Source organism: Neoarius graeffei, chromosome 1 (assembly GCF_027579695.1).
Source record: "Neoarius graeffei isolate fNeoGra1 chromosome 1, fNeoGra1.pri, whole genome shotgun sequence".
NCBI lineage: Eukaryota > Metazoa > Chordata > Actinopteri > Siluriformes > Ariidae > Neoarius > Neoarius graeffei.
This window is the reverse complement of record NC_083569.1, coordinates 116875024-116886949: the sequence shown is the minus strand read 5'-3', so window position 1 is coordinate 116886949 and position 11926 is coordinate 116875024. Positions and strand designations below refer to the sequence as shown.

The following is an 11926-nucleotide window of genomic DNA, read 5'->3' as shown; positions in this document are numbered from 1 at the left end:
TTTTGTGAATATCTCCTTCCGTTTTCGTGTAAATCCCCGTTGTTTGGAGGGAGCACTCTGAGGAAAAAGTGCGCTTTCTGTGTGCTACTCTGTCTCTGCACTCAGCGCGCGGGTGGGGGAGGGGATGCTCGCTCTCTCTCTCTCTCTCTCTCTCTCTCACACACACACACACACACACACACAGGAGGGAGGGGCTGCTCCCTCTCTGAGAGACACAGGCTTGTAGCATCAGGGCAAGTCACACATTCACACAGTACAGCTCAGCTCCTGCAATAGCGGCTGCTGTGCGCACTGCATCACTCTCACAATTTCCCACAGGGGAATTGTTGGCTCTAGTTATAATTTATAATGCTTATGTACATTCTTTTACAAAAGTGCAATATTTTGATGCTGCTGAGCCATTGATCAACCTTTTTTTTATGTCTGATATGTTGTAGATGGGAAAAGTAAAAGAAGCAAAAGTTTACTTAAGAAAGATGGCCCTCTCTTTATTTTAAGTTATTATAACTTGTTCCTCAGGCACTCAATGTTAAAAAACAGGCCTACATTTGAAATCTGTTGACCTCAGTTTTCATTCTTGCATTAGCTTTATGGAATTCATTGTATTAATTAATTTGCACTGAAGTGTGCAAATTAATTAATACAATTAATTCAAGTGTAAGTGTGTAATGTTTGATGTATGATGTGTTTTGTACCAGTCCAATTGATTCCTCTATTCTAAATGATTACTATTTGAGAGTATTTTATGCAGATTTTATGCAAATGACATATGTAAATTTATGCAAATCTGTTTCAAGGTCATCCGATTGACCCCCACCCCCCTATATTTTCAATCCATGGAGAACCCTGTTGAAACACTATTCCAGAGTTTGGGAGCGATACAACACAAACATTTCCACCAACTAAGCGGCCCTTGAGATTAACCTGCTGGATGGAGTATACTGCTTTTCAAAGAAGGTATACCAAAGTGAAACAACTTTGTAGTCATTGTAGAATTTAAAATCTTGCCAAACTAGATTGAGTAAGAATGGAATAATATGCTCACTTTGTTCTTTTCTCATAAGGACTAGCTGAGGCTTTCTAAAAGAGACAACACCACAGCCAGTTATTTATACTTTATGCAATAATTAAGTCTAGAAGTTACGAGAGTCTTTATACAACAAGGTGACATTAGTTCAAGAAAAGGTTCTGTTCATTGAAGCTTTGACATATTTTGTTTAGCCTTTCATTTTGCATAGCTGTGTTTGGACTGCACTGAATTCTTAAACTTCCACCATTAATTGTTATACTCTGTCCCACTACAAGGGACCAACCCTAGAAGCACCCCAAAACAAAATGGCGGCTCTTCTTAAAAATCATTGTACAATGACTTTTCTTTGTTTGAACACAGACTTCTCATTGGCTGCCCAATGCAAGCTTCTCATTGGCTAAAGCATATCTTCCACTGTCTTTAAAATAAAACAGACCTGCTCATATTTTCCACCATATGACATCTTAAGGTTTTAATGACACAATGGCGATTTTGTGTTTAACACGCTAAGACGTGAACTGCTTTTACAATGATAGCAATCAGTGGTAAAGAAACACAAGGTGGTTACGCACAAGATCCTTGAAACATTTGAACTCATAAATTGTTCCTAGGCTTAATGGAGCCGAGTGTTAGAAAATCTAAGTACAATATCATAAATTCATGCATGGTGCTGTACATAAGTTGCAAGCGCTCGATGCGAGAGACTAAGTACAACAACATTGATAAAGAGTGTTTGGCCATCAACTGGGTGGTCCTCACGCTCTGGTATGACCTGTTGGGATGCCCTTTCACCCTCTGCTCAGATCATGCCTTATTCCAGTGGCTCCACCGCATGAAGGGTGCCAACGTATGGATCACCCATTGGTATCTAGCTCTGCAGCCCTTTAAGTTAGAAGTGGTTCACATGCCAGGGGCACAGATGGTGGTGGTGGACTACCTCTCCTGTCAAGGGGTAGGGGGTCGGCTGTAGGCCAGACAACTACCCAGCTTGAGTGGGACAGTGGGAATATGTGGCAGTGGAGGTGTGGTCAAACACCAGTTTGTGAATGGAGATCAAAGCCAGGGAAGGTGAGTGGCAAAATGATTGCACCTGTGGTTAATTAATGTGCTATGTGTTTGTTTCTTCCCAGTGATGGTGAGCTGATAAAAGGATGGAGAGGAGAAAAGAGGGTGTCTCAGACCAGTGTTGGCTGTGTGTGTCTGCGCGCGCGTGCAGACTAGTGATCATTGTTCTGACAAATAATAAAAAGTCATTTTTCTTTACTCAATAAAAGAGAAACTGATCCACAAATCCATCTGGCCTTGTGTTTCAGCATCCTCTGCAATCAGAATTTTTATTGCAATCACAATGACTGGATTTTTGTCTGTAAAATTTTTGACATGGCTTTGATTGAAGTTGACCCCACATTGACTCCACACTGACCCAGCAAGTAATACTGGATCATTTTCCAGAAATGACCAAGTCATTTATCATTTCCATAAATGACCAAGTATAATATTTTTATCTCATTTGTTTAATTGGGCTCTCTTTATGTACTTTTAGGACTTGTGTGAAAATTTGGTGATGTTTTACATCATATTTATGCTGCTTTTCAACTCGTAACTACACACAGCACAAGGCCTTATCAAAATCCATCAGGACACCAGCTATGGTTCTCAGTGTACTCATAACAGTGCTTAGAAAATGCACAGATGCTTCAATAGCTGCATCACTGTTTAAGTTGCCTGATTAGGAAGAGAATTTAGCTTGTTAATCTGAGTCTTTAGTTTATCTCAGCTTAATTGGAAGAAAATGTTAAAAGTTGTAAGCAATTTATGCAGTTATTTTGGATTCTGGTTGCTGATGATTGTTGATAATTGTAGATAATACTTGCAAATTACATACTTGCTAATCAGGAAAAGGAAAAAAAAAAACTAAAAAAAAGGTTTAAATTAGATTGGTTTTGAAGCTGATGAGAAAATATTCTTCTAAGTACACAGACTGAAGTAGATCTGTGTCTAATGTGTGACGGAACATGACAAGTGATGAATTAAATGATTTTATTTAATGTAGACTATAGATTTAAAAATGTTACAAACTTTAAAACTGACAGATGCACAAAAATATTCACACAAAAATACATTAAGTAACCAATTTGATAAGAAAAACCCATCTTTTGTATTATGATCTACAAAATTATATAGATGTTTGATGATAAAAGATTAAAAAGGGTGATAATTGGTTACAACTAACGTCACTGGAGTTCATTTTATTATTTGTTCCACATAAGGCAGTGCTATTCTAACTTTTTTTTTTAAATGTGAACTTGGAACCAAAGAATGCTTGTTGCAATTGTAAAAAAAAAAAAAAAAACTGCAATGACTTAACTATAAATATATACTACTACTAATCATGGGGAAGCCTAAAGGTTAGAAAAGCAGCTTTGGGAACAAAAGGTTGCCAGTTCGATTCTCTGGACCAGCAGGAATGGCTGAAGTGCCCTTGAGCAAGACACCAAACCCCCAACTGCTCCTCAGGCTGCTCTAGGTATGTTGTACATCACTATGGATAAGAGTGTCTGCAAAATTATTGTAATGTAATTATGAAGTATATTTAACAAGATAAACATGGACAATGAATAGTCAGAGATAAACAAGTACCTTCATCAACAATCTTGATTTAAATACACATATAGAGATTGCAGAGAGATTGCAGAGATTGAAACATTATTCCAGAGTTTGGGAGCGATCCAACACAAACATTTCCACCAACTAAGCGGCCCTTGAGATTAACCTGCTGGGATGGAGTATACTGCTTTTAAAAGAAGGTATGCCAAAGTGAAACAACTTTGTAGTCATTGTAGAATTTAAAATCCTGCCAAATTAGATTGAGTAAGAATGGAATAATATGTTCACTTTGTTCTTTTCTCATAAGGACTAGCTGAGGCTTTCTAAAAGAGACAACACCACAGCCAGTTATTTATACTGTATGCAATAGTTAAGTCTAGAAGTTATGAGAGTCTTTATACAACAAGGTGACATTAGTAGTCCAAGAAAAGGTTCTGTTCATTGAAGCTTTGATGTATTTAATTTAGCCTTTCATTTTGCATAGCTGTGCAGTTAAATCAAGTCAAACATTCCTTTTTAGTGCTGCTGTACTGAATAGTCATCCCATTACACCATGTTGGACAAAATGGTCCCCAGTTGTAGGCAGGCTGCCCCGTTCCATGGCCCAACTGGAAATCCAGATACTGCACAAGCACCCATACAATGACAAACTTAGCATAAAAGATGGGTAATGAATTGCTCAAATAATATCTGTTCAACCACCTTCTGTGGTTTCCTGGGGTTGGGCCTCAGAAAACAAATAGCAACTGAATGAAGAACCTCTTTGGTCAGTAAAGTTTCTTAAGCCAGTCACACTCTCCTGGGATTTCACCCTGATAAGAGCAAGGAAGCCCACTGATGGGGTGCTGGGGCATTAAACTCTTCAGACTGACTTGATCCATGGCCTGAACTTCTGTTATTTACACATGTCTCCAGTAAGAGACTAATGTTTTGGCTTCTGCAGGTTCATTAGAGAGTGGTCGATATGAGCAAGTTCTCAAAGTTGCTGGCTGGTTTGGCATCATCCAAGCTTAGACCATAGCAATAGCAGTTTAAAGTTAACAGCTGAGCATTTTAGGAAAAAACAGAAGACAGATACAACAGTTTTCCAATTATCTGTTTGATGACTGTCACTTCATCAGCGTGCACAGACTCACGGCTCACTGCAGAGAGAGAAAGGGCTTGCATAAGTCTCATCTCATCTCATTATCTCTAGCCACTTTATCCTGTTCTACAGGGTTGCAGGCAAGCTGGAGCCTATCCCAGCTGACTACGGGCAAAAGGCAGGGTACACCCTGGACAAGTCGCCAGGTCATCACAGGCTTGCGTAAGTATTTTTAGAAATACATTTCTCCTGATATTGCCATCAATGGTGGTACAAACTACTAAACAGTTTGAAGCAATGACCACAGCAACAATTTAGTAAGTTATGAGGCTTGTTCGTAAGTTCATAGTGAACTATGATATGACTGACCAAGCAGAATGAGATAATGGAAAGTTGCCTAGATAGCAACCAAACTAACACGGATGAACTCTTCCAATCACCATAGATTCTAAGAGGCAGGTTTTTGCGTACATGGATATGAAGGTCAAGGAGAAACATGAACATTTTTTTAAAAGATTTTTTGGGGCTTTTTTCACCTTTATTGGATAGGACAGTGTAGAGACAGGAAATGAGCGGAAGAGAGAGACGGGGAGGGACTGGGAAATGGCCACGGGTCGGAATCGAACCCGGGTCCCTGGATTTATGGTATGGCGCCTTATTCACCTGAGCCACGACACCCCGAAACATGAGCATTTTAATATTTTTGTCATCACCTCATAACTGCTTGTGGCCAAATTCTGCCCAGTGAGCACCCACCTTTAAACATATTTTTACCTCATGGTGTCTGGATTGTCTTTTAGGCATTATAAATGTCATGAGTTTTACCTTCATGTTCTGTTGAAGCTCTGAGTATACAGTATCATCACCCAGACTGGCTTTCTCTAGTTGGGAGCAAGAAACAAATCCTTGATTAATTTCCTGAATAAAACTCCAGCTCATCTAAACTGCTTAAGGGGGGAAAAAAAGAAGACAAGAAACACCCAACCCAAAAATACAGATGACCTGAAGGCTGCCGTCAAAGCAACCATGGCTTCAGTAACACCTTAGCAGTGATCGCCTCCATGCCACGCCACATTGATGCAGTAATTCATGGTAAAGGAGCCCCCACCAAATATTGAGTGTAGAAATGAACATACTTTACAGAAGTTGGACATTTCTGTATTGTAAATCATTTTTGATTGATCTTAGGAAATATTCTAATAATTTGAGATATTGAATTTCTGATTTTCATGAGCTGCAAGCCATAATCATCAAAATTAAAACAAAAAAAGGCTTGAAATATTTCACTTTATTTGTAATGAATATAGATATGAAAGTTTACCTTTTTGAATTCAATTATAAAAAAGAAAACTTTTTCACGATATTCTAATTGTTTGAGCTGCATTAGTATTATGTCAATAGTAATCATAAAATAATTCAATATTATGTTAACGGGCTGCCTAGACAAGCTTTTGGGTTAATCAATTCTCACTGCCTCTGTCAAAGTTGATGTCATGTTCATGCACATGTGCACTGTGATGGATGTCAGATTAAATTTAGGTTCCAATCCTCTCCTCAGCATCGACTGAAAATGCACCAAAAAGTGCACTGTCTGCTGGTTTATTCTGTTACTTTTCAGTCCACCACATTCAGTCTGCCACTTAGTACTGTATCATTTTCAATATTAAAGTGCACATGAACAACAGACCAAGAACACTTGTGAGACTGGTACCTTTGAAAATTCAACCCAGAGGCGGGTAAAACCATGCCAGGTTGACATTGGTATGATAGAAAAAACACAGCTACAACTAATACAATTGAAAATGGGTGTGTTAAATTTATGGTAGATATGCGAATGATCAATCATCAGCAATAGTCAATAGTATCAGCGGTGCTGGCCCCAAATCAAAATCTGCTTAGGGCCCATAAAATCTTGGCCAGGCCCTGGGGGAATAAAACCCTCAGTAATGTGCTATTATAGGAAATGAAAATCCACTACTTCACACTATCCTGTTTTTGACGTTTCCCTGTAATAGCACATTACTGACTATTTTGTTTGTGACATCATGACATAAAAGAAGAGTAGTGTGCAGATGATCCATGATACAAAATACATTTTCATCATTTCACTCTACCTTTTACTTTCTTCAATTTTTTTGTTGGTTTTAGTTCAATCTCAGCATAAGTCACATCACCAACACCTGCATCTTGTTCAGCATCAGCACCTGGAGTAGCAGAGAACAAAACCATCCCAGTGATCTTTAGCCATGTAAAACATTACTCATAACTCATAAACAGAAACATAAGTCATGATCCATCTCTGGCTAAATCTAAACTGAACACGAGCTGCTTTTTTAGAGTGTAAATCTTTAAATTCTTTTAGTTTCCTTTATCATTCAGTTTGTGGCACCTTTTTAATGTGCAAAATATTTATGATTAGTGCTCGGTGATCTGGAGGAAAAATACAGACCCAGGATCCTGATATGTTTATGTATTAAATTATTGAATGTGCTGAAAATTTCAGGTGTTATTTGCTGACTTTGTTTCTCAACAAATGCATGAAATGTCTCAGCATTAAAAACACTCTACCATTGTTCCTGTTTGCCTTCTTTTTCTTCATGACCTTTGCATAAATGACTTCGCTGCTCTCAGTTGCAGCGTCACCTGAACACAGTGCAGTGTGTTAATCACAAGCCCCTTCTGTACTTTACTGTATCGAGTTAATCTATAATTAAGTCACCTAATGTAAGAGGAAATGTCTGATATGAAATAAAGCTACATTGGTGCTTGAAAGTTTGTGAACCCTTTAGAATTTTCTATATTTCTGCATAAATATGACCTCAAACATAATCAGATTTTTACACAAGTCATAAAAGTAGATAAAGAGAACCCAGTTAAACAAATTAGATTAAAATATTATACTTTGTTATTTATTTATTGAGGAAAATGATCCAATATTACATATTTGCGAGTAGCAAAAGTATGTGAACCTCTAGGATTAGCAGTTAATTTGAAGGTGAAATTAGAGTCAGGTGTTTTCAATCAATGGGATGACAATCAGGTGTGAGTGGGCACCCTGTTTTATTTAAAGAACAGGGATCTATCAAAGTCTGATCTTCACAATACATGTTCGTGAAAGTGTATCATGGCACAAACAAAGGAGATTTCTGAGGACCTCAGAAAAAGCGTTGTTGATGCTCATCGGGCTTGAAAAGGTTACACAACCATCTCTAAAGAATTTGGACTCCACCAGTCCACAGTCAGACAGATTGTGTACAAATGGAGGAAATTCAAGACCATTGTTACCCTCCCCAGGAGTGGTCGACCAACAAAGAATATTCCAAGAGCAAGGCGTGTAATAGTCGGTGAGGTCACAAAGAACCCCAGGGTAACTTCTAAGCAACTGAAGGCCTCTCTCACATTGGCTAATGTTAATGTTCATGAGTCCACCATCAGGAGAACACTGAACAACAATGGTGTGCATGGCAGGGTTGCAAGGAGAAAGCCACTGCTCTCCAAAAAGAACATTGCTGCTCGTCTGCAGTTTGTTAAAGATCATGTGGACAAGCCAGAAGGCTATTGGAAAAATGTTTTGTGGACAGATGACACAAAAATAGAACTTTTTGGTTTAAATGAGAAGCATTATGTTTGGAGAAAGGAAAATACTGCAATTCAGAATAACAACCTTATCCCATCTGTGAAACATGGTGGTGGTAATATTATGGTTTGGGCCTGTTTTGCTGCATCTGGGCCAGGACGGCTTGCCATCATTGATGGAACAATGAATTCTGAATTTTACCAGCGAATTCTCAAGGAAAATGTCAGGACATCTGTCCATGAAGCGAATCTCAAGAGAAGGTGGGTCATGCAGCAAGACAATGACCCTAAGCACACAAGTCGTTCTACCAAAGAATGGTTAAAGAAGAATAAAGTTAATGTTTTGGAATGACCAGGTCAAAGTCCTGACCTTAATCCAATCGAAATGTTGTGGAAGGACCTGAAGCGAGCAGTTCATGTGAGGAACCCCACCAACATCCCAGAGTTAAAGCTGTTCTGTACGGAGGAATGGGCTAAAATTCCTCCAAGCCGGTGTGCAGGACTGATCAACAGTTACCAGAAATGTTTAGTTGCAGTTATTGCTGCACAAGAGGGTCACACCAGATACTGAAAGCAAAGGTTCACATACTTTTGCCATTCACAGATATGTAATATTGGATCATTTTCCTCAATAAATAAATGACCAAGTATAATATTTTTGTCTCATTTGTTTAACTGGGTTCTCTTTGTCTACTTTTAGGACTTGTGTGAAAATCTGATGATGTTTTAGCTCATATTTATGCAGAAATATAGAAAATTCAAAAGGGTTCACAAACTTTCAAGCACCACTGTACCTGTTCCACTCATATCTGCCTGAGCCACAGTGTCATAAATGTGTTCAGTTCCTACAGAAAAAAGAACAAAGATTCAGTGAATTTGTTATAAATGTGACTGTAGATTACAAAACATAACATATTTCAAACAAATAAAATGTTTTATTATTATGAGATTACAATTTTACAATGGATTTCAAAGAAAGATGTGTTTCTGTGAATAAATGTAGAAATAAACAGTCACTGAGACAGTATCTGACCAGCCTGAAGTGGTGTGTGTCCTGCCTGAGTGTCTTCAGCTCCTGACCGCCTCGGATTCTGATCTGATGTCTGATTGGTTTTCTGCTGCTTTTCTACAGAGGGAGACAGATTCTACATCTGAACAGGGTGTAAATAGGAACAGAAACACTTTATTTTACACATCCCTGATTACAGCGTAATTAACAAGGAGAGTATGATATAATTCTAATAACAATATGGAGTTAGAGGAGTGAAACTACATGTATGAACTGCACAACCTGTAGTAAAGTCATATTTACAACTTAATGATTTAACAAAAACCCAGATTCTGTTATTAAACCAGGTTCAGTATGACAGATCATATCCACAAGAATTACTGAGAATTTACAAAAAACAATCAAACTATTATGTGACACATCATAATTGTCTTTATTCTTGAGAAATTATGATGAGATTCAACATAAAATAGCGAAATCAGTTATCAGACCATTCTTTCTTTTGTAGGACCACAGCAGGATCATTAAGATCAGTAAAGCGATGAACAAAAATCCCAAACCCACAGCCACTCCTACTGTTCCAACACTGGATCTAAATCCTGGGAATAAGGAGAGAAAGAGAGCAGAAATTAAGTTTTAAACACTCTACAACTAAACAGTGTTATTAAAACTAGAACCATCTCGTCTCGTCTCGTCTCATCTTCTTCCTCTTTATCCGGGACCGGGTCGCGGAGGCAGCAGTCTAAGCATGGAAGCCCAAACTTCCCTCTCCCCAGACACCTCGGTCAGCTCCTCGGGAAGAACACCGAGGCATTCCCAGGCCAGCCGAGAGACATAGTCCCTCCAGCGTGTCCTGGGTCTTCCCCAGGGCCTCCTCCCAGGGGGACATGCCTGGAACACCTCCCCAGGGAGGCGTCCAGGAGGCATCCGAAAAAGATGCCCAAGCCACCTCAGCTGGTTCCTCTCGATGTGGAGGAGCAGCGGCTCTACTCCGAGCTCCTCCTGAGTGACTGTGTTTCTCACCCTATCTCTAAGGGAGCGCCCAGCCACCCTGTGAAGGAAACTCATTTCGGCCGCTTGTATCCGCAGTCTTGTTCTTTCGGTCATTACCCAAAGCTCATGACCATAGGTGAGAGTCGGAACGTAGATTGACCAGTAAATTGAGAGCTTTGCCTTTTGGCTCAGCTCCTTCTTCACCACGACAGACTGGTAAAGCGACCGCATCACTGCGGAGGCTGCACCGATCCGCCTGTCGATCTCACGCTCCATCCTTCCCTCACTCGTGAACAAGATCCCGAGATACTTAAACTCTTCCACTTGAGGCAGGACTTCTCCACCAACCTGGAGAGGGCAAGCCACCCTTTTCCGGTTGAGAACCATGGCCTCGGACTTGGAGGTGCTGATTCTCATCCCAGCCACTTCACACTCGACTGCAAACCGCCCCAGTGCATGCTGAAGGTCCTGGTTTGAAGAAGCCAACAGGACAACATTATCCGCAAAAAGCAGAGATGAAATCCTGTGGTTCCCAAACAGGATTCCTTCCAGCCCCTGGCTGTGCCTAGAAATTCTGTCTATAAAAATTATGAACAGAACCGGTGACAAAGGGCAGCCCTGCCAGAGTCCAACATGCACTGGGAACAGGTCTGACTTACTGCCGGCAATGCGAACCAGACTCCTGCTCCGTTCGTACAGGGACCGGACAGCCCTTAGCAAAGAGCCCCGAACCCCATACTCCCGAAGCACCCCCCACAGAATACCACGGGGGACAGGGTCGAATGCCTTCTCCAGATCCACAAAGCACATGTGGACTGGTTGGGCAAACTCCCATGAACCCTCGAGCACCCTATGAAGGGTATAGAGCTGGTCCAGTGTTCTGCGACCAGGACGAAAACCGCATTGTTCCTCCTGGATCCGAGGTTCGACTATTGGTCGAATTCTCCTCTCCAGTACCCTAGAGTAAACTTTCCCCGGGAGGCTGAGAAGTGTGATTACCCTATAATTGGAGCACACTCTCTGGTCCCCTTTCTTATAAAGAGGGACCACCACCCCAATCTGCCAGTCCAGAGGCACTGTACCCGACCGCCACGCGATGTTGCAGAGGCGTGTCAACCAAGACAGCCCCACAACATCCAGAGACTTGAGATACTCAGAGCGGATCTCATCCACCCCCGGTGCCTTGCCACCGAGGAGCTTGCAAACCACCTCAGTGACTTTGGCTTGGGTAATGGACGAGTCCACCTCTGAGTCATCAGTCTCAGTCTCCCCAATGGAAGACATGATGGTGGGATTGAGGAGATCCTCAAAGTATTCCTTCCACCGCCCGACAATGTCCCCAGTCGAGGTCAACAGCTCCCCACCCCCACTGTAAACAGTGTTGGCAGAGTACTGCTTCCCCCTCCTGAGATGCCGGATGGTTTGCCAGAATTTCTTCGAGGCCGACCGATAGTCCTTCTCCATGGCCTCCCCGAACTCCTCCCAGTTCCGAGTTTTTGCCTCCGCAACTGCCCGAGCTGCAGCACGCCTGGCCTGCTGATACCCGTCAGCTGCCTCAGGGGTCCCGGAGGTCAACATGGCCCGATAGGACTCCTTCTTCAGCTTGACGGCATCCCTTACTTCCGGT

At 41.0% G+C, this 11926-nt stretch overlaps 1 pseudogene; it reads right to left on the bottom strand.

Annotated features, from left to right (window-relative positions):
* Window positions 1-3232: 3232 nt before the first annotated feature.
* Window positions 3233-11926, bottom strand: part of LOC132886044 (Fc receptor-like protein 5) — a 107995-nt pseudogene continuing 99301 nt past the window's right edge.